At 46.1% G+C, this 19,493-nt stretch overlaps 1 protein-coding gene across 3 annotated transcripts in view; it reads left to right on the forward strand.

The window, feature by feature from the left end:
* PDE4D (phosphodiesterase 4D) overlaps positions 1-19,493 on the forward strand; it is a 1,308,441-nt gene that overhangs the window by 601,717 nt on the left and 687,231 nt on the right. The gene's annotated exons all lie outside the window — the stretch shown is intronic.

Raw genomic sequence — 19,493 nt, forward strand, 5'->3', positions numbered from 1 at the left:
GTAAACAAATGAGTGCGGCTCTGAGTCTATGTGACTTTACTTACAAAAGCAGGCTGCAGGCTGGATGTGGTCCCATGAGAACATAATTCGCCATTTCCTAGTGTCAGGACAGAAGGAGGAGGAAATTAGGGCTAGACCCAGGGGAGGAGCGGAGAGTCACCAGCCATTCCTCCACTTGTTACGTTTATTTAATTATTTTCTGGGTCCAGTAAATAAATAGCCTCCTGTTCCTAGGGACCCTCTTAAATTAATTTTGGGCCAGAATATTTAGTTTTATGTTACCTGGAGTTATTGTTCTGTTTTGTTCCATTGCAGATATGTAGAGAGAGGTAACTTGAAAATACTTCGGCTTTGCATTAGATGTGTTAAGGGTCCGACAGCGCCTCCCTCAGGCCATGAGCATGGTGGCAGTCGTGTGCAGAGGTATCCAGGCATTGAGACTGGGAAGAACAGATCACCCTGCCCCGTGTTTGTGCCGTTTGTTCAGAGATCTGCATTTTAATTTTATTGAAGAGTATCCTTGCACAGGCCTGCAGTTTTTCCACATGCTTTTTGTGAGGACAGCACCTTCCCCCTGTACACTCTTAATCTAACGTTCTTGACATTGTTTGGAAAAAAGAAAGCTGGAGTTCGTAAAAAATAAAGTCCTAGGATATATTTTCATATTTGTCTATTAAAAACAAATAAATTTACCTTATTAAATTATTATTTAAATGGCTTTTTATTCCCTGTGCAAACCGTAAAAAAATAGCAGGCACATTCGTATGTCTGTGTATGAACAGATGCATGAGTGTGCAGGTGGGAAATTAGTTGGGAGGGAAAACATTGAGGTTGGTAATGGTAGGCCATCAATATCATCTATAATGTATGCACACATAGACCCACGTCTCAACAGTCTTGTGCAAGGAGCCCGTGCCTCAAAGACATATAACAGAGAGACATCAACAATTGTTGATGACGTTAATGGAGGAGAGACCCGAATCGATGCTGATTTGGCCTGCTTAGCAATTTTTGCCACACTTCTCTGAGAGTTCTGAGAAAGAGAATAGGACAGGTTTACTTCACAATAAGAGCAAATGAGCAGCAAGCAGACAGACAGCCCATGAGCCAGAAGCAAGTACCCAGAAAATCGTCACTTACACGTGGAGATTAAGTGCTTGGGAATAACAGAGAGAAAGTCCTAGCAGCAGACTTCATGAGGGTACAGGAGACAGACCATTCTCTCCACCTCAGGACTGAGGAACACTGCTTTGTGTCCCAAATCCAAATGGAGCCCAGAAGCCTGGCCTGGCAGAAAACTGGTGACTGGTTTTCCTTCCGCCCCCGGATGCAGTGCTTGCTGTTTGACACCCTTCATTGCACGTGTCATCTCCAGAGGGACCCCCTGGGGCTGCTGGTGAGAAGCCTGCAAAATGATGTATCAGCAGGTGCTTCTGACGGAGTGTCCTCTGGAAGCCATGAAATTGAGTCTACGGATTTCTACACAGGGTTATGACCATTCATCACAGTGTCATCACGTGCTTGGGGTGCGAGGGGTGACGTGTTTCGGGGCTGGAGATGGGAATGTCACATTCTTCTCCGAGGCTGAGGTGACCACAATGCAGAGGGTCACACTGGAATGCTTATGTGAAGGAAGAAGAGAGGGCAGAGAATAGAAACTGGGATGGGAGGGTTTGAACTTAAGGCTCAGGATAAAGCAGACAGACTAACAGCGAGAAAGATGTGTTCTTATCAGAGAAGGTTGTGGTGGGAGGGCCATGGGAAAGGGTGAGGTCACAGATTTGCCTGGCCTGGACTAAGGCACTCTCCCCACCCTGGCCCCAACCCTGGGGACTTGGGAACATATTGTACTTTGTAGGCTTAAAATCCTTGAATTTTAGAGTCAACAGATAGGACCGGTGGGAATTTTCATTGGTTACATAGTATGGAAAGTGCTTTCCCAGATAACACATTGGCAATCCCGAGAACATCACGGGGAGGTTGTAATTTTATGGCAACTTCTAGAGATAAAAAAACAGTCTTGGAAAAATTGTGTCTCCTGCCCAGGGACATGTAATTTGGAAGCGCTGGAATTCAAATTCCAACCTTCTGGGTCTAAAGCTCACACAGGTTTTATTTGATTGCCTCCTGCAGCTGGATGGGAGGCTAGCCGGAGACAAGAGGGGGACCCCCTGGGAGGGAGGGTGGGTCAGGGATGACGCTCCCTGGAAGTGTGAGCTCATGAGGAATGGCTCAGGGCCAGGCAAGTTGGTTGCAGAATCATCTAACGGCTGGAGTGCAGGTCCAGCCAGCTCTGTGAACTTGAAAAGAGACAGTTTTGAAACGGCCATTGTATTAGTAGGTAATAGGAGAGAGAACTCTTTGGCGGTGATTAAAGCCACCACAGTGGACACAGCCAAAGTGGGACAGACTGAATCTGCAGTAGGCTCAGGTGTTGGGGCGTGCAGTCTCCGCAGATGTCAGTGGACCAGAAGTGGGAAGAGTGGGTTGCATGCTAATCGGACTGAGGAGGCTGGACCGAGGAGGCTTTCTGATCAGTCGACAGTTCTCCAGGAGGAATCATGCCTTAGACAGAGCCCACATCACGTAACCCGTCTGACAGTGCAAAGTTTTCAGGACATTCTGGAACAAAGTCAAACTTCCCTGGCTTTCAGTTCCCTATCGTTTCCTCCTCTCTTCTTTGTTTTCAGTCCCCTGTCCCAGCCTGTCACCTCCGAGCATGTCCTGCAGCCTTTACTTTAGCCCCTTGATACTTTCTTCCAAATGTTCCTTAAATTATTACACCACTTTCTCACATCGACTTCCGTTCCCCTGTGTATTCAGGAAAAGAGGCCATGTGAACAGTGAGTGCCTTTACATTTCTGAGCACAGTCAGTAAACACAGAGATCGTTCTTAATTTTTCCATCGTTTCATAAACCCACAAGTATATACACATTAAAAATGCACTAATTTTTAAAAAATGCAGTAACTATTTGTTCTCATTGCTTTGCTTTGTTAAACTAAGAAAAGCTGATGGGAATATGGAGGAGGGAGGAAAAATGGCAAAATGCAGGCGGCTCTGCAGACCAGATGGTCTGAGACACAGTGACCCCGAGGCCGAGGCCGGCAGACAGGCCAGGGCGGGATGAGGGATGCTGGGATCCCAGTGGGAGGGGCGAGAGCGTGGCTAACTCCCCTTAACGCCCCTAGAGGTTTTCAATCTATTGATCCATCTCTTCATTATGAGTTCCAGGTAGAAAGGGATCATCATTTTAAACACTGCTCAGCATTTAACACATTGAAGAGAAATCGATGTATGTTAATTTACACGTAGAGCCTAAAGGAGAAATAAATTCAAATAAGTAAAAATGAGCAGGAACCATTATGTTCCACATCCGACTTTATGATTGCCAGCACCTATATACGTTTGTGAATGTCACTGCTCATGTAGTTAATGTATACTTCTCTGTAACTCTGGAAACCGACACCATTCTATTGAAAGACATTTTAATGTTAGACTGTTCTGATCCTCCTCGGAGTCAGGTTTTCAACCTCAAGTTGTATTTCTGAGAAGTGAGCGCCACCTTGTGGCTACTACAAGTATTGCTGAGCAGCCAAATGGAGTAAATAAGGTTTCTAGTTTGGTTTTTATTTTTACCATTCTTAACCAGGTTATGGAATTACATTATCTTTTAGTTCCTAAAGCATAATAATTATTTTTGATCATTATGACTTGTTGAGCAGTCTCTTTTCTTCTTTCAATCCTTATATGATTATTTTTGCAGAATGTTAAGGTTTTATTAACACAAATACAATGCGCACACAATCTGGCATTGGGATTGGAGACCCTGATGGCCATTTGGGCTGCTCCATCCTCAATGGCTTTGCGATTCTTCAAGGAGACGCTGTGAGCAATCCCAGCACAGTAAGGTTTGTTGCGCATCAGCAGCAGTTCAAGCTCCTTTACACTGTGGACCAGGAACTTCCCAAAGCCCCTGGGCAGCATGTGCTTTGTTTGCTTGTTGTAAACAGTCCCATAACCAATGCTGGGCACCAAGGTCTGGGAATCTTTTGCTCACCCTATTGTCCGTGCCTCTGGGTTTCCACCAGTTCCGCTTAATTTTGACATAACAATCTGACTGGGGCCGCATGAACTTCTGGGTCCTCTTTTTGACACTCGTGGGTTTCACGGGGGCTCTGAGGCAGTGACGGTGCTGAGTTGGAGAGGCCTGACACCTCCACAGGCAACGCCGAGGAGGAGAGAGAAAGGTGGAGTGCAAGGCCTGAAGGGACTTCCTGTATCTAATTTTCATTCAGTAGGTATCAGTGTCTCTAGTGCGAACTATCATGTAACAATGAACACTACCCTAGCACAACCCAGGAGCTCCCATTTACTCTCTGGGCAGGGACTGGCACACTGGCCCCAGAACACAGATTAACAATGGCAGTTTTCAACCCTTTCCATCTCCTGACATGCACACACTCATCACAAAACTCTGCGGCACACCAAAACTATGTCGTATTTGTCACTGAGCTGACAACAACATAGGTATAATTTTGATTGAGTCACACTGGTTGGCTAGGGTTGTGTTGGCTGTTGTCATTTTTAAATTTCACAATCTAGAGGAAAAGAGGTCAGTGCCCCTGACTAAATAGTCACGTGTTGCGTGTTTGAAAACTTCTTGTACTGCTCAGGTTGAGAATCTCTGGGTTAGGAGTTTGGTGGAAATACGAATCCTGGTTCTCAGGCTCCGAAAGTAGGTCTGAGGTGGAACAGAGCTGCACAAAGAGGCTCTCTTGGTAGAAATGAATTTTGTCCATCCCTTAGCAGGGGCTAAAAAATGCATTCCTCATCAATAGATTAATGACTAGAGTTGTCCTTGATATAAAATCCTCCATGGGTTCCACCTGCACCGTCTGGAGCTGTGCCTTTCAGGTTCACGTTCGACCTCTTAGCACATGGCTACAATCTGGGCAGGTCACACTGCATCCTAAAAGTGCTCCTCCTTGATGAGACGGAGAAAACAGGAATCACACAGGGTAGCTGTGACAAGTGGTATGGTTTACTGTGCTATCGTCATCATCCCCTGGAGTTTTTTTTTTTCTTTTCTGTGAAATTTGTACTTGAAAACTGTTCCAACAATTTAAAATTAGAGGGTCAGATTTAAAAGTTTTTGCACAACTAGCCAAATGTTTTTATTTTGTTGCCTGGAAACAGTACTTTTAAATCCCAACTTGCATGAGTCCGTATCAGTTGCTTTGGCTGCATTTAGATGTGGCTTTTTCTAATTGAGTTTGCAAAGCATGGCGCTGTGTATACATGAAATAGCTGGAACAGGGATCACTGTCCCAGCATCCCACTGACACAGCATCTCAGAGACGCTTCCCTCTTAATGAGGAAGAACAGTGACGTTCGCCATGGCTAGCCCTCTAATAAGTTGCTGAACTTGATTGCTGTACTTGAATTTCAAGTACAGCTTTTCATCTTCCATGAACTACATATACACATTAAATTTCTAAATTACAGGGTGTGGACTGGATATGTCACTAGAATATTTTATAGTTGTGCAAAAAAAATAAAAAAAAACCAACCACTCTGCTAAACAAAAAGACCCTGAGCATGGAGGAGTGGGGCCAGGTAACTAAATTCAGCCTCTGTTTAAAGTTCTGAAGGAAGTGTTGATGCTCTCTGCCCTTGGCCATGAGGTTTCTTCACAGGAGGTGTTGGAGTGCTTTTCAGTGAGATGCCAGGCTCTCACAGGCCGCAGATGCAGGCATTAAGGGGTGGGCAGGGTGGAAAGGCTGGACTTATGTTAATAACCTGTGCCTGCTCAGGGCTGTAGAATACGGCAGTGGTGCCCCAAAGCCTCTAGATATATGGGGGGGGATGTCCCTTGACATTTTTGACGTGTGAGCAGCATAAGGAAAAGCATCTGTTTTCCTACTCGTGTAGCACACGCCCACCACACATACTCAGACTGGGACCTAACTGGTTGGAATGGGGCCCCGGCCTGGGCTCCCAAGGCCTCCCGAGGCCTCCCTGCTAAGGACAGGCTCTGTGAGAAGGAGAACGTTTCTCACCGACCGGAGAGGTGAGGTGGCCCTGGGTGAGACGGCTGTGTGTGAAATCACAAGTGGGAGGCACTGAGGAGTAGAGGTAGTCAGGGAAGGAGAACAGGTATCAGGTCAAAGAGCTGGGCAGGAAACAGGAGGGAAGAATGCCCATCCGAAATAGGAAAAACCGCCGACGAGCGGAAATGCTCTGAGCTCACTGCGTGGCTGCGAGGCCCCACAGCCACCCCCACACGATGTGCTCGGACTGAGCAGAGTCACAGCGGAAGCCACAAGGCCCGGGGCTTAGCGGGCCTGTTTCCTGAACAGAATGCCGTTGGCCTCGGCATGGGCCTCGCACTCACAGATGAAAGAAATACTCAACACTGCTTTGTTGACATATGGACTTAGCATAAAAAATGAGAGCAGAGATAAGAGCCTAAGTTAGTGGTTAGTGAATGAATTGTGGGTGCAAACCGTCGGAAGAGCTTGTTAAAACACATTTACTAGCTCAGCCTGAGACACTGGGTTCAGCAGGTCTAGGGTGAGGCTTGGAGATGGGTTACTTCTGAAATGTGTGAGTCTGGGAGATAAAAACACAAATGGAGAACTAGATATCACATACCTACAAACTTAAATGTTGTAAGCACACTAACAGACTAATAATTTAAGGAAGCTTGAGTCTCCTTCCTAGACAAATAAGCCTATACCTGGATGGTCAAGTTCAAATACAGAGCATTAATGTTTACGCTTTATTCTCTATCTCAGTGTCAGAAGTCTGTCCTCCTACCTAGACAAATACCAAATATGCCTTCCCAATAACCCGGAAGACAAGATTTATTTTATTTTTTATTTCTTATTTATTCATTGATTTTTAGAGAGAGAGAGAAAACATCAATTTGTTGTTCCACTTATTTATGCATTCATTGGTCTATTCTTGCATGTGCCCTAACCTAGGATGGAATCCACAACCTTGGCACGTTGGGCGATGCTCTAACCAACTGAGCAATCCAGCCAGGGCAAGGCCAGGTTTAACTTGAGCATTTTCAAGTCTGTGGGTGTTGAGGGGGGAGTCTGTGGCCCACCCACCCTTCTACTTCCATCCACCTCCATCTGGAACCAGGAGGACCATCCCAGGTCACACGCTTAAGTTCTGACCAATCACCATCCACTCTTACCCTGGAAGCAACAGCCCATTGTCCTAGGACTGTACACACCCATGACATCTCTGCCCCATAGAGGGCAGATGGGGGACAAGAGACCACCTGGGCTTGAGTCCTTTGGGTAAGCAACTCAAAGATTTCAGTTTCCAGGTCCTTGTCTAAAAGGAGGCTGTGGGCTCCTTGTGGACGTATTCCCAGGTCCCAGGAATGCCCGTCCCAGAGAACAGACAGGGCTGGAGAGTGCGCAGATCAGGCTGTCTTCCTTTTGACCCTGGTAAGAAGATGCTTGAACCCTGATCTTAGACCCCAACGTCGTGGAGCGCGGATCTTGCCATACTGGCGGCACAGGGCTCATGGGCTGCCATCCAGCTGGGGAAACCCTTCCGTCTGTCACCTCCCTCCCACCGCCATAACTTCTCCCAGCAAATAAAACCAGGGCAAATGCTTTCCCTCCCTCCTTCAAACAGTCTTTTAAAAGAAGGTAAGAATTTTAGTAGGCATTCTTCTCACACTTAAGATTCCTAGGTTTTAGAATATAGAAATAAAAAATTTGAGTCAAAGAGAGGGTATGATTTCATACTAACGCAATGCTTTTGTAAAACTTACACCTCATTGACTATCAGCTGAGACCTTTACACATCATTAAAAAGCCACTAGGCCAATGCCCACACCTTTAGTTCTGCAGTAGAGGCCTTACAATCTTATTTGTTTAAAAAAGAAATACTGTTTTAGCCAGGCATTCCTTCTGTAAGTGGGGCCATCTGTGCTGGAACCGTTCCAGGCTGCGACCACAGCCGGGGAGAGTTGGTCAGCACTGTGCGACCTCAGCCCAGCCCAGGGCTGGAGGACAGTACGTTAAGTTAGTCTCTCCTTTCCTTCAGCCTTCAGACTGCAGCGAACTTCAGCTCCAGCCCTGGGGAGGGATGCCGCATAAATGCTGTTCAGTCACCTTCATAAGCTGGGTTAGAGCTTCTCAACTCTGGCCTTCCCATTAGCATTTTTGGGGGGAGTTGTAAAGGTACCCATGGTGGCTGGGGAGAGTTGAGGAGGGGTGGATCTCTGTAAATTCCTGTGTAATGAGTTTGCAGAGAGCCCAGGTACCAGTGTTTTTAGAAACCCTTCAAGGAATAGAGATGGGCTACCAGGATCAAGGACCACCTGTTTAAAGAACTAGCTACTATGGAAGATTCTATGATAGTAAAATGAGAGCAGGTAGGTTTTGATGAGAAGCGAAGAGAAGTGGGGACGATGAAAGGAAAGGGTCGAGGAAGATTAAATCAAGATTTCGGGCACGGCTGGAAATGGGGGCAGTGACCCGGCAGTGGTGTGACCCTGACAGGCTGGGGGGATGAACGTGCTTCGGGGCACAGACTGCCACACAACTGTCGGGGCGCTGTGCAAACTTGCCGCGACCTCATTTTCCTTGGTGGCAGAATGAATGGCCCAGGGCCACGAAAAACTGGCCATTCCCGCCGTCCTCTTTTGGCTTTAGGCTCGCAAAGGAAGACCAGATAGTGCTATGCACCCGGCTTTGTTCACCCAGGGCAGTGGACGACATGCCCCTGACCTTCACCCTTACTCACGGGGAGCAGCACCCAACCCCTCCCCGGTTTTGTAATGCCGAAGGGAAGTGATGGCACCTGACTTATTCAGATTCCCACAGAGCGTTACCCCTATGCTTACCTTTCCTTGAACTTTGCATCGAAGTGCACACAAATGCAAGTGCACCGACTCTAGGTCTGAGTTTGTGCAAAGTGAACACACCGAGGTCGCCCATGCCCAGATCAAGGACACTCGCCCTGGGACTCCGGGTACAAACGGCAGTGCGCGTGTCCGGTCTGTAGGCTTCCTGCGAATGGAGTCATGCCCTACAAACCTGCGTCGGGCCTCGTGGGGTCAACTCTGAGTTTGGGACACCTACCCATGTCGCTCCATGTCCTTATCGTTTGTTCGCTCATTCTTGAGATTTCGTATTTCTGTTTTTTAATCCGGTGAAACAACGAGTCAGGAATTAAAGAGAAATGAAGGATAGCCGTGTCAGATGTGAGGCTAAAATACTTTAAGCCTCATACAAAATATAAGGTTCTAAATGTGTCTCAGAACCCAAAGTCAGCAGATTGGCACAGAGGGCGCGGTTTACTCAGGCGCGTGGGTTTTTCAGAACTTCTGTTTGGAGACCTTGACTAGCACTGCTGTCCTCTGGAGCGGTTCTCAGCAAAACGACCTATTCGACCTATTCGGCGGCGTTGAATCAGCCTGTGCAGGTGGGGCGCGCCCACTTCGGTAGATGTGGATGGATGACGTAATGCTCAACTTCATACATCATCCCAGACCACAGAGAGAATTTCGTTCTCAGGAAAAGCCTTGGGATGGGCCCCCTGGCACTACTGTGCCTGCTTGTGCCCTGGCCCTCGTCTACCGTGACATCCCCAACCCAGGCTGCAGCCCCAGGCGCCAGCACGGAAGGCCGAGTGGCCTGTCGCAGCTCAGCTGCGGGAGAGGGAGGGCCCTGCTGCCATGCTCTGTGGGCCGCGCCTGGTGAGAGGGTCTGTAGAGGGTACGGGGGTTGCCCTTGGCTGAGGGTGTAGGTGTGGGTGGCTACCGCTGCTCTTTCTGTCCCATGTGTCGGAAGCTTCTAGAGGCCTCCCACGCTTCTTGGCTCACAGCCCCTCCCTCCATCTCCAGAGCCAGAAGCAGTCGAGTCTCTCGGACCCTGCTCCCGTCAGCACCTCATCTCTGACTTCTTCCGCTTGCGTCTCCTACTTTCTGGGCCCTTGCGATTGTATTGGACCCGCCTGGATGATCCACGCTTATCTCCTAGTCTGGTAACCTTCACTCCATCTGCAACCTTAATTCCCCGTTGGTTCCCGGGGTGAGGACCAGGACAACTTTGGGGATGCGATTCCAGGCCATGATTCTGCCTCCCTAAGACCTGCTGTAGTCTGGGCTCCTGCCAGCAGAGGGCTGACCCGAGCCATCTTCACAGTTCTCAGCCCCCTCTGTGCAAAGTCATGGCCGCTGCCTGGGATAGTGGGTGACCGGGGGCCGCGCAGTGCGAGACCACCAGACTGCCCCCTTGGAGGAGAGTGCACACCGAGCAAAGGAAAGTCACTGTTAGGCCTTCTGGTCTTTTAATTCATTTTTGCTTCACTTTTAAATGTTATGTTCATTTTTTGAACTTGTACTGAGTGAAAATTTAATTTTCAAAATATACACATTTGGCTTAAAGTGGCTGCCTCTGAACTGTTCCCTTTACACTGAGAAAATACATTCCTGGAAGGCTAGGAATGAATCCAGAAAAGAGACTGATGAGGGACTTGTCCACCCCTGTTCCCAGAGCCGCTGGGGGACAGTCCGCCTCTGCGCCGGAAGCCATGCGCCTCTCCAGGGCCACCCCCCCCCCGCCCCCGCGGCCTGGTCAGCGTTTCTCCGAGCATCGGCGTCAGGTGGGGCACTGGAAGAAAACGCAGACTTTGGGGTCCCTCTCCCCACCCTCGGAGTGACGAGCCTGGGGTGGAGTAGTCTAGGACTATGTATTTTTACCAAGGTTCCCAGGTACGCCGAAGTTAGAGAACCACTAGTTGGAGACTTAATTTGCCTTTTTCTTAGTGTGTTAACAGTTTAATTGCTTCACATACCCTGCAATTCACACACGGCAGCGCACAACACAATGGCTTTTAGTGTTGTCACAAAGTTGTGCTACCGCCGCTACAGCCAGTTCCAGAACATTTCTGTGACCCTGGGAACCCCACACCCACCAGCAGCAGTAACTCCTTCTCCCCTCCCCCGCCCCCTCCCACCCCCAGTCCAGTGTCGGATTTGGCAGGGCTGCGCCTGTGCAACGGCCACCCGGCGATGCTGACGCTGCGGTCTGGGCACCACATGGTGAGGACCCCGCCTGAGAGCCGCGTGTGAAGTCCACCCTCCCTTCCCAGCCCGTGCCCCACTGGTGAGGTTCTCCTGTCATGCATCCTTTCCCCCCGAAAATCTTTGGAATCAACCAGGTGGTGACTTCAGTATTATGCTCATATTTACCTTCCTTCATCGTTAACATCTACTTATTATCCTGCTTTGCCTTAGAATACAGCTCTGCTCACAATTTGTTTGGGGCACAATTTTACTTCTCCTTGGCGAGCTCGTTCACTAGGAGCTGCCTGATCACCAGCATGGGGCCATGGACCTGCCTGTGCCCCACAGTCCCCAGCAGGGAGCCCTGCGCACCTGCTCAACGCTGTCCTTAATTCTCTGCCCACCCACTGATGGAATCCAGAGAGCCCTTGCTTTTCTCCTGCATGTGGTCTGTTTATCTGTTAACATACCTTCGAAATGAAGAGTCTCTGGCTACTGCAAGAATAGGAAGGTGATCACAATTATCCATGATCATATCATGACCAGTGGGGGAAAAGTGCATGGCTTTCACGCTTTGAGGTGCGTGGTCCTCAGCTAAAGTATTTCTCACACGTGGCTGCATGCACATTGGCATCACTCAAAGAACTTAAAAATAATAATAATAATACCAATGGTGCCTGGGTCCTGCCACAGAGGTTCCCTTAGGATCCATGGGGGCTGCGGGCTGGGCACAGCCGGGGTCAGAAACTCCCGGGTGACTCTAATGCTCAGAAAAGTTTCAGCACTCCTGAAGCACCTGGCTCTCCTCTCGTGCTTCAAGAGCACTGCCCCCTTTCCCAGGGGGTAATTTTCACAGACATCCATCCTTGTTTTATTCTCCTGGGGTTGTGTTCCTTTTGAATCTTGCTGCCTTAAATGAGGAAAATATAATGAACTGCTATTTACACGTTGCACAAAACAAATTCATTCTGAGTCTTAGATAAACTGGCTCTCAGCTAGAAATGAGAGACACTAAGCTCTGCTGAATTCTGCATTTTCTGTGTCAATGTAGCTCATCTGTCCGTAAGCACTTGGCAGGAAAGACTTTGTTGTGCTTGTAATCAATGACTATAAGAGGATTGGGGAGTAATAATGTTTTGAAACAGGCTCCTAATTTCCAGGGACAATTTCCCATTATAAATCAATTACACACAAAGACAAAAGCATGACTTTAATGCTAAGATTTATAACAATGCCATGTCATTTGAAATGTAATGAGCTCCGGTCTACTGTCCCAGTGGTTTTGAAAATGAAACAGATTGACTTCAGTTAAATAATGCTACTTGAGATTAGCTTATATTTTGTCAATGTCGAACTAGTTGTTGCCAACCTAACTGACATAAAAAAGGTCAACTGATCTTCATCCCACCCCAAAATTAGTAGGTAGATACCACCAGATTAAAAATAATAATAATAAGTCAGTCCCTAACAGGATGTCCAACCTCCCAGCGTCTCTGGGCCACACCAGAAGAAGAAAAGTTGTCTCGGGCCACACAGTAAATACACAAACACTAACGAAAACAAGCAAAATAAGGTTTTAAGTAAATTTATGATTCTGTGTTGGGCCGCATACATAGCCATCCTGGGCCCCATTGTGGGCCGCGGGTTGGACACCCCTAGAAACCAAGGAAATAGCTCGTTATTAGGTAATGATTGTGTCAGCAGGTTGAACCTACTAACTCCCTCATTTTCAATCCTCTCTGAAGGTTGGGCCCTCGCATCTCAGAACTATTTTTTTAAATATATTTTATTGATTATACCATTACAGTTGTTCTATTCCCCCCCTTCATTCCCCTCCACCGCACACTCCCTCCCCCACCATTCTCCCCCCCCTTAGTTTATAACCATGTGTCTCAAGTTCTTTAGATTCTATATTTCCCCCACTATTCTTGCCCTCCCCCCTATCTATTTTCTACCTACCATCTATGCTATTTTCTGTGCCTTCTCCCCCCTTCTCCTCCTCCCTCTCCCCTGTTGCTAACCCTCCATGTGTTCTTCATTTCTATGGCTCCACTCCTGATCTAGCTGTCCTCTTGGTTTGCTTTTGTTTTAGGTGTGGTTGTTAATAACTGTGAGTTTGCTGTCCTTTCACTGTTCATATTTTTCATCTTCTTTTTCTTATATAAGTCCCTTTAGCATTTCATATAATAAGGGCTTGGTGATGATGAACTCCTTGAACTTGACCTTATCTGAGAAGCACTTTATCTGTCCTTCCATTCTAAATGAAAGTTTTGCTGGATAAAGCAATCTTGGCTGTAGGTCTTTGGATTTCATGACTTGGAATACTTCTTTCCAGCTCCTTCTTGCCTGTAAGGTCTCTTTTGAGAAATCTGCTGACAGTCTGATGGGAACTCCTTTGTAGGTGACTGTCCCCTTATCTTTTGCTGCTTCTAGGATTCTCTCCTTCATTTTAATCTTGGCTAGTGTAATTATGATGTTCCTTGGTGTGTTCCTTCTTGGGTCCAGCTTCTTTGGGACTCTCTGAGCTTCCTGGATTTCCTGGAAGTCTATTTCCTTTGCCAGACTGGGGAAGTTCTCCTTTATTATTTGTTCAAATAAGTTTCCCACTCGTGGCTGTTTCTTTCCCCCTTCTGCTACCCCTATAATCCGGATGTTGAAATGTTTAAAGATGTCCTGGAGGTTCCTAAGTCTCTCCTCATTTTTTTGAATTCTCATTTCTTTATTCCTTTCTGGTTGGATGTTTCAGTCTTCCTTCTGGTCCATTCCATTCATTTGAGTCCCAGTTTCCTTTCCATCGCTACTTGTTTCCTGGACAGCTCCCTTCACTTCAATTAGTTTAGCCTTCATATGTTCCTCTAATTTGTGACTATAATCAACCAGTTCTGTGAGCATCCTGATAAACAGTGTCTTCAACTGTGCTTCTGAGAGGCTGGCAATCTCTCGGTCGCTTAGAGTTATTGGCTCTGGGACTTTGAGTTCTTCTTGTGCCATCTTTTGGGCTGTTCTTGCCTGTTACATAGCAGGATTGGAGCCCTAGCTGTTCACCAGAGCAGGGCAACTCAGTGGCTGGGTTGTGACGCTGTATGTGGGGGCGGGGTCAAAGAGGAACAATGGCGTCCCATCTGCTCCTCCCACCTCGGCCCCCACAGGTGGCCAGTGCCGCAGCTGCCACTGTCACCTGGGCCCACGGGTTTCCTCCCACTGCACATGAGTGCGCCACTGCCATTAGCCCTCTACTGGGTTCGCCCCATGGAGCCTGTGTCGCCCGTCTTACTGTGCGCAACTGTGCATCCGCAGTCAGTCTGCCCCACACCCTGACTGGGTCCGGGCCACTTGCGCACCTAGGTCTGGGGAATCTGTCCTCCCCGACCCTGCTCCACTGCTGGCTCTGTCCCTCTTACCGTCCCAGTTGAAAGGTTAGTTGTTGTTGGACTTCCATATAATTCAATTTTCTGTTCTTTGGCTGTGTCTTTGTTCTCCAAACCTTTGTTGTATTCAAACTTGGTTGTGGGAGAAGGCACAGTGTTTCCACCTATGCCTCCATCTTGGCGGAAGTTGCATCTCAGAACTATTAAACGTGGTGTGAAATTTAGTTACGGTTTATCTTTAGCCATGTTAATAATTTAGAGTAATCTGTCTGTTACTTAATGAAACTGATGAAAAAACACCACATAATTGAGTGTTTTATGTTGTGATACATTTCAGGACACATGAGAAAACAATTGTGTCATTTCAGTCATTGATTTCGTGGATAGACCTATGAGATACATTTGAGAATTTAGGTAATCACTCAGCCCCACTCAGACATATTTTAGTAAACCAGCCATGCTAGCTGAGAACAGATGGCTTTTTTAACTTGCTAATTTTTTAAAAAACGTAAAAGTAAACTTAAATAGCATCTTCAAACATCCGTTTCACCAACCTCACTATCTTCGCCTAGAGATTTCAAGACTAATAGTGGTGAATATTTACGTAGCTCATTAGGAATTTGCAGAGTACTTTTATATGCATTCCACTGTATTTTGCCCCAAACCCAGGGAGATTGGAAGGGCAACAATGAACATATTGCGTGTTTTTAAAAAGTGAGTCTCGGAGAAGTTGAGTGAATAGGGTGTGTGGAAATTGAGAGCCTCACAGAATCTGAAACGACTAGACTCTACCAGCTATACCAGCTACCTACATTGTAGCTAACTGAGAAAGACGTGAGATCAGGAGGAAAACAAAAATCTCATAGTTGTTGTATTTTGGTCACTTTGGGGAACAATTTTTGTATCTTCAGTCCATTTGTCATTGGTAGGAAAGTCACTGCACTGGCGTTATGTTTGGGTTGTAAACAGCAAAATCTAAACAAAACCCTAACGGGCACGTGGATGGCCTGTGACCTCACCCGGGTTACAAGAGCGGTTAACCACAGCACGCTCGCCACCATATCTGTGTTTCCTAACTAGTGTGTTCAACTGTTCCCTGGTACCGCGGGGAAATGAAGCAGATCTTTTCGTTTTTTTTAATCGCATTTTCTGTATCCCATTTCTTTCACAGTATTTTACTCTACGCTTTACCAGTGTCTGTAGTTCTTTCATTGGGCCACTAGAGGGTAGTCTTTAGTCAGTAATGTTATGGGTACTCTGGTTGGAAAATGATTCTACTGGGAAACATTTCATACACACCAATGCTACGTCCTCCTGGTGGTCACAGAGTAAGGACTTTTAGTGATTTGAGTCTTTTTAAAAATTTTTAATGTCTAGCCTTCTCTTGGTTCCATACAGACCCTTGCTTCCAGATACTTCATTATTTCCCCATCCTGACCTTCCTTATATGATGGGGCATCCTAAGTCCTGCCTGCCCTTGGTGGTGGTTTACAGATGGAGCCTCTCCCTCATTCTCCGGGCCACCTGCCTATCCTCGCTCCCACAAAAAGAAACTTGTTCACGCCTGATATTTCTGTACGTTTCAGGAAATAAAAGCAGTTTACATTTGCAAATGATGTCAAATGTTATAAATAGTATTTAAATATTTATCTTACGAAAAAGTAAGCTACCCAATTATTTCTGCAACAACAATGCTAGCCTTCTGCCATTTCGAATGGCCCTCTCTCTCCCTCACTTTCTAAAAGGTGCTCATGGGAACTCCAGCTTTTTCTCACTTCAGGGAATTTAGCACCTTACCTCTGTACTGCTTCATCCGTCTCTTAAATCCCAGCTCTACCCAGGTGCTCAGCAGAACAAAATAGCTTTTCATTTATTAGTACGAGGCAGGGTATAGACTATGCTTTTGGTTACATACGAGGTCTGTCCAGAAGGCATCCAGCCATGTAGTATGAAAAATAGAGACATTTATACAAGAGGAAACAAGATACAAGAAACAGTGTACACAGGACAATGACACCTCAGTCCCCTTCAAAATAGGCACCTTGGGACCTCACACAGCTCTCCCCACCGCCATCAGCTGCCCCATCATATTTTCCTGAATATCATAAATGGTCTGAAATCTCTTGCCTTTCAAGGGTGATTTGAGTTTAGGGAAAAGTCAGAAGTCACAGGGCACCAAATCTGGGCTGCAAGTGGGGCTGAGTCACCTGGTGATTTGGTGTTTCACCAAAATCTCCACGTCAGATATGATGCATGAGCTGGAACGTTGTCGTGATGAAGCTGCCAGTCACCAGTGGCCCATAGTTGTGGCCTGAATCATCCCAATAGTTTCCACAGAGGAATGTCCAAGCTTAACACAAAAGCTGATATAGATTTGTTGCTCTACCAGCTCACTTTTAACGTGACACCCACACAGGACACACGCTCACTCAATGGCACCTACCATCCCCACTGACTAGTACAGTGAAGTTGTCATTGTTCACACGTGTGCATTCCAGTCCACTCGCCTTGGCTGCCGGGTTTCATTGATGCCACGCAAACTGTTCCCATTATATTAACAATGGCTGGACTTTTTCCAGACAGACCTTGTATAGCTGGGTGTGTGTGTGTGTGTGTGTGTGTGTACTTCGATGGGTTAGAATGACCAAATGGAATTTAGCTATTCAACTTATATTTGATTTGCAAATTCTAGAGTCAGTCAGCATTCATTTATTCAACAACTCTTCCTTTTTTTGGAGGGGGCTGGAAAAATGTTTTAATCAAAGATTATAAAAAGTTAATATTTCTTATTTTTTATTTCTTTTTAAATTACAATTGATGTTCAATATTATATTAGATTTAGGTGTATACAGTGGTTACACATCTATGTAACTTACAAAGTAATCTTTCTGATAAGGCTCGTGCCCACCTGGCACCATACACAGTTATTATAATATTATTGTCTGTATTCCGTATGCTATGCTTCACATCCCCATGACTATTTTGTAACCACCAATTTGTATTTCTTAATCCCTTTACCTTTTTCACTCACCCCTGAAACTCCTCCCATCTGGCAACCATCAATTTGTGCTACATATAAGTTTATTTCTGTTTAGTTTTCACCAAATAATTATTGAACATTTACTTGCAAAAACAAATACAGTTTCTTCACTGTTGAAGTGGACAGTCAGGTAACTAAGTGAAAACCACAATTGTCCATGTTTACTTCTAAGCTGTAATAATTCTTATGAAGGGTGGGTATACGGTAGTCTGAGAAAATATAACGAGTGCCTGCTTGGGCTGTCATAAGAAAATACCATGAGCGTGTTTGGTGGCTTAAGCAGCCGACATTCATTTTCTTACAGTTCTGGAGGCAGGAGGTCTGCTACCAGGGTGTTGGCATGGCTGGGTTCTGGGGAGAGCTCAGTTCCCGGCTCTCAGACAGCTGCCTTCTTGCTGTGTCCTCGCAGGGCAGACAGAGGGGGGAGGAGAGAGAGAGAGTGATCGTCTCACCCCCATCACCTCCTAAGGGCCCATCTCCACATATCATCACACTGCAGGTTAGGCCTTCAACATATGCATTTCGGGAGGGTACAGACACTCGAGTTATTATAGGAAAAGTCAGAGAAGAGAGGAAGGGGGGCAGCAGAATCATCAGGTTTTTACTTAAAAGGATCGTTCTGGTTGTGGTATGGGGAACAGATGTTGGGAGGTGCAGATGTGAAGGGGAATAGATTTTGGGAGGGGTGTGGATGTTGGGAGGGGTGTAGGTGTTGGGAGGATACAGGAACCGGTTAGGCCACAGCTGCTGGAGCCCAAAAGCAGGTTGTTTGGCACCAACTGGGGAGGTGGAGGCAGGGCGGCGACTCCCTTAGGCTTGCCTTCCTCAATGTCCCTTTCTCCTCTTTGTCTGTTCTTCTGACCCACTCACATTGTCCTAGTCTCTATACTCTTTCCTTTTTACAGTCTAATATTCCTCCCAATTTCTCATGTACATGAGGGAACCTAATATTTTTTCCTCTACTTTTAAAGTCCTAGAATTCCCTTTCTGGTAGATGGAAGTATCTACCACTCACAAATATTAGGGAAATACATTCCAAAGTAAATGGGAAATACTTCAAACCTTAACAGAGCAAAGCAATTCGTGTGATTTTTGTGTTAGAGGGTATAAAATGCTTATATATGTGTTCTCTGTGCAAACTTTAATCCTCCAAGTAAACAGCATCGCACTTTATTGTTTATGCTGTTACCCACACCGTGAAAACTTCAGCTTTAGGAAAACTAAAATGGCAGTAAGGTATCAGTTTTGACTTACTGGACTGACAAAAAGCTGAATGATTGGTAACATATTCTGTCATGGAGGCTGTGAGGGGCGAGCTGGGGGCATGTGAACTGGGCAATGGGCAACATCTGTCAGTTACAAATGCGTATGCCATTAGACTCAGCGACTCCACTGCGACAGATTGAGTCTGCAGGCTACTTTCAAACATTGGAAATGACTCGGGTACAAAGTTATTCATTGGAAAATAATTTGTGACGGTAAAAGCTTGAAAAAAATCAATAGGTGACTGGTTCAATTCATTACCCTTACATACAATTGAATGATATGCTTTCTATGAGTTAGATATCAAATAATATTCAAAAATTAGGTGAAAATGTATGTTACAAAATGGTGTGTATAGGAGGCTATATTTTTGTGTAAAAGACCATAAGATGATGAAGACAATGAGGTACATCATGAAAAGTCCAGCCCTTGTTAATATAGCAAGAATGCTTTGCATTACATCAATATAATCTGGCAGCCAAGGAGAGTGGACTGGAATGTGCATGTGTGAACAATGATGACCTCACTGTACTAGTCAGTGGGGGTGGTAAACACTGTTGAATAAGCATGTGTACTGTGTGGTCATCACAGTCAAAATGACTGAGCAAGTAGAGCAACAAATCTATATCAAATTTTGCATTAAGCTTGAATATTTCTCCACAGACACTATTTAGATGATTCACAAGGCCCCAGCTCTGGGCATCTGGTGGCTGACAGCTTCATCATGACAGTGTGCCAACGCATGAGAGTTTCTTTGTGAAACATTAAATCATTCAGGT

The sequence above is a fragment of the Sturnira hondurensis genome, unplaced genomic scaffold (assembly GCF_014824575.4).
Source record: "Sturnira hondurensis isolate 20B ecotype Veracruz unplaced genomic scaffold, ASM1482457v3 Scaffold0014384, whole genome shotgun sequence".
NCBI classification, from domain to species: domain Eukaryota; kingdom Metazoa; phylum Chordata; class Mammalia; order Chiroptera; family Phyllostomidae; genus Sturnira; species Sturnira hondurensis.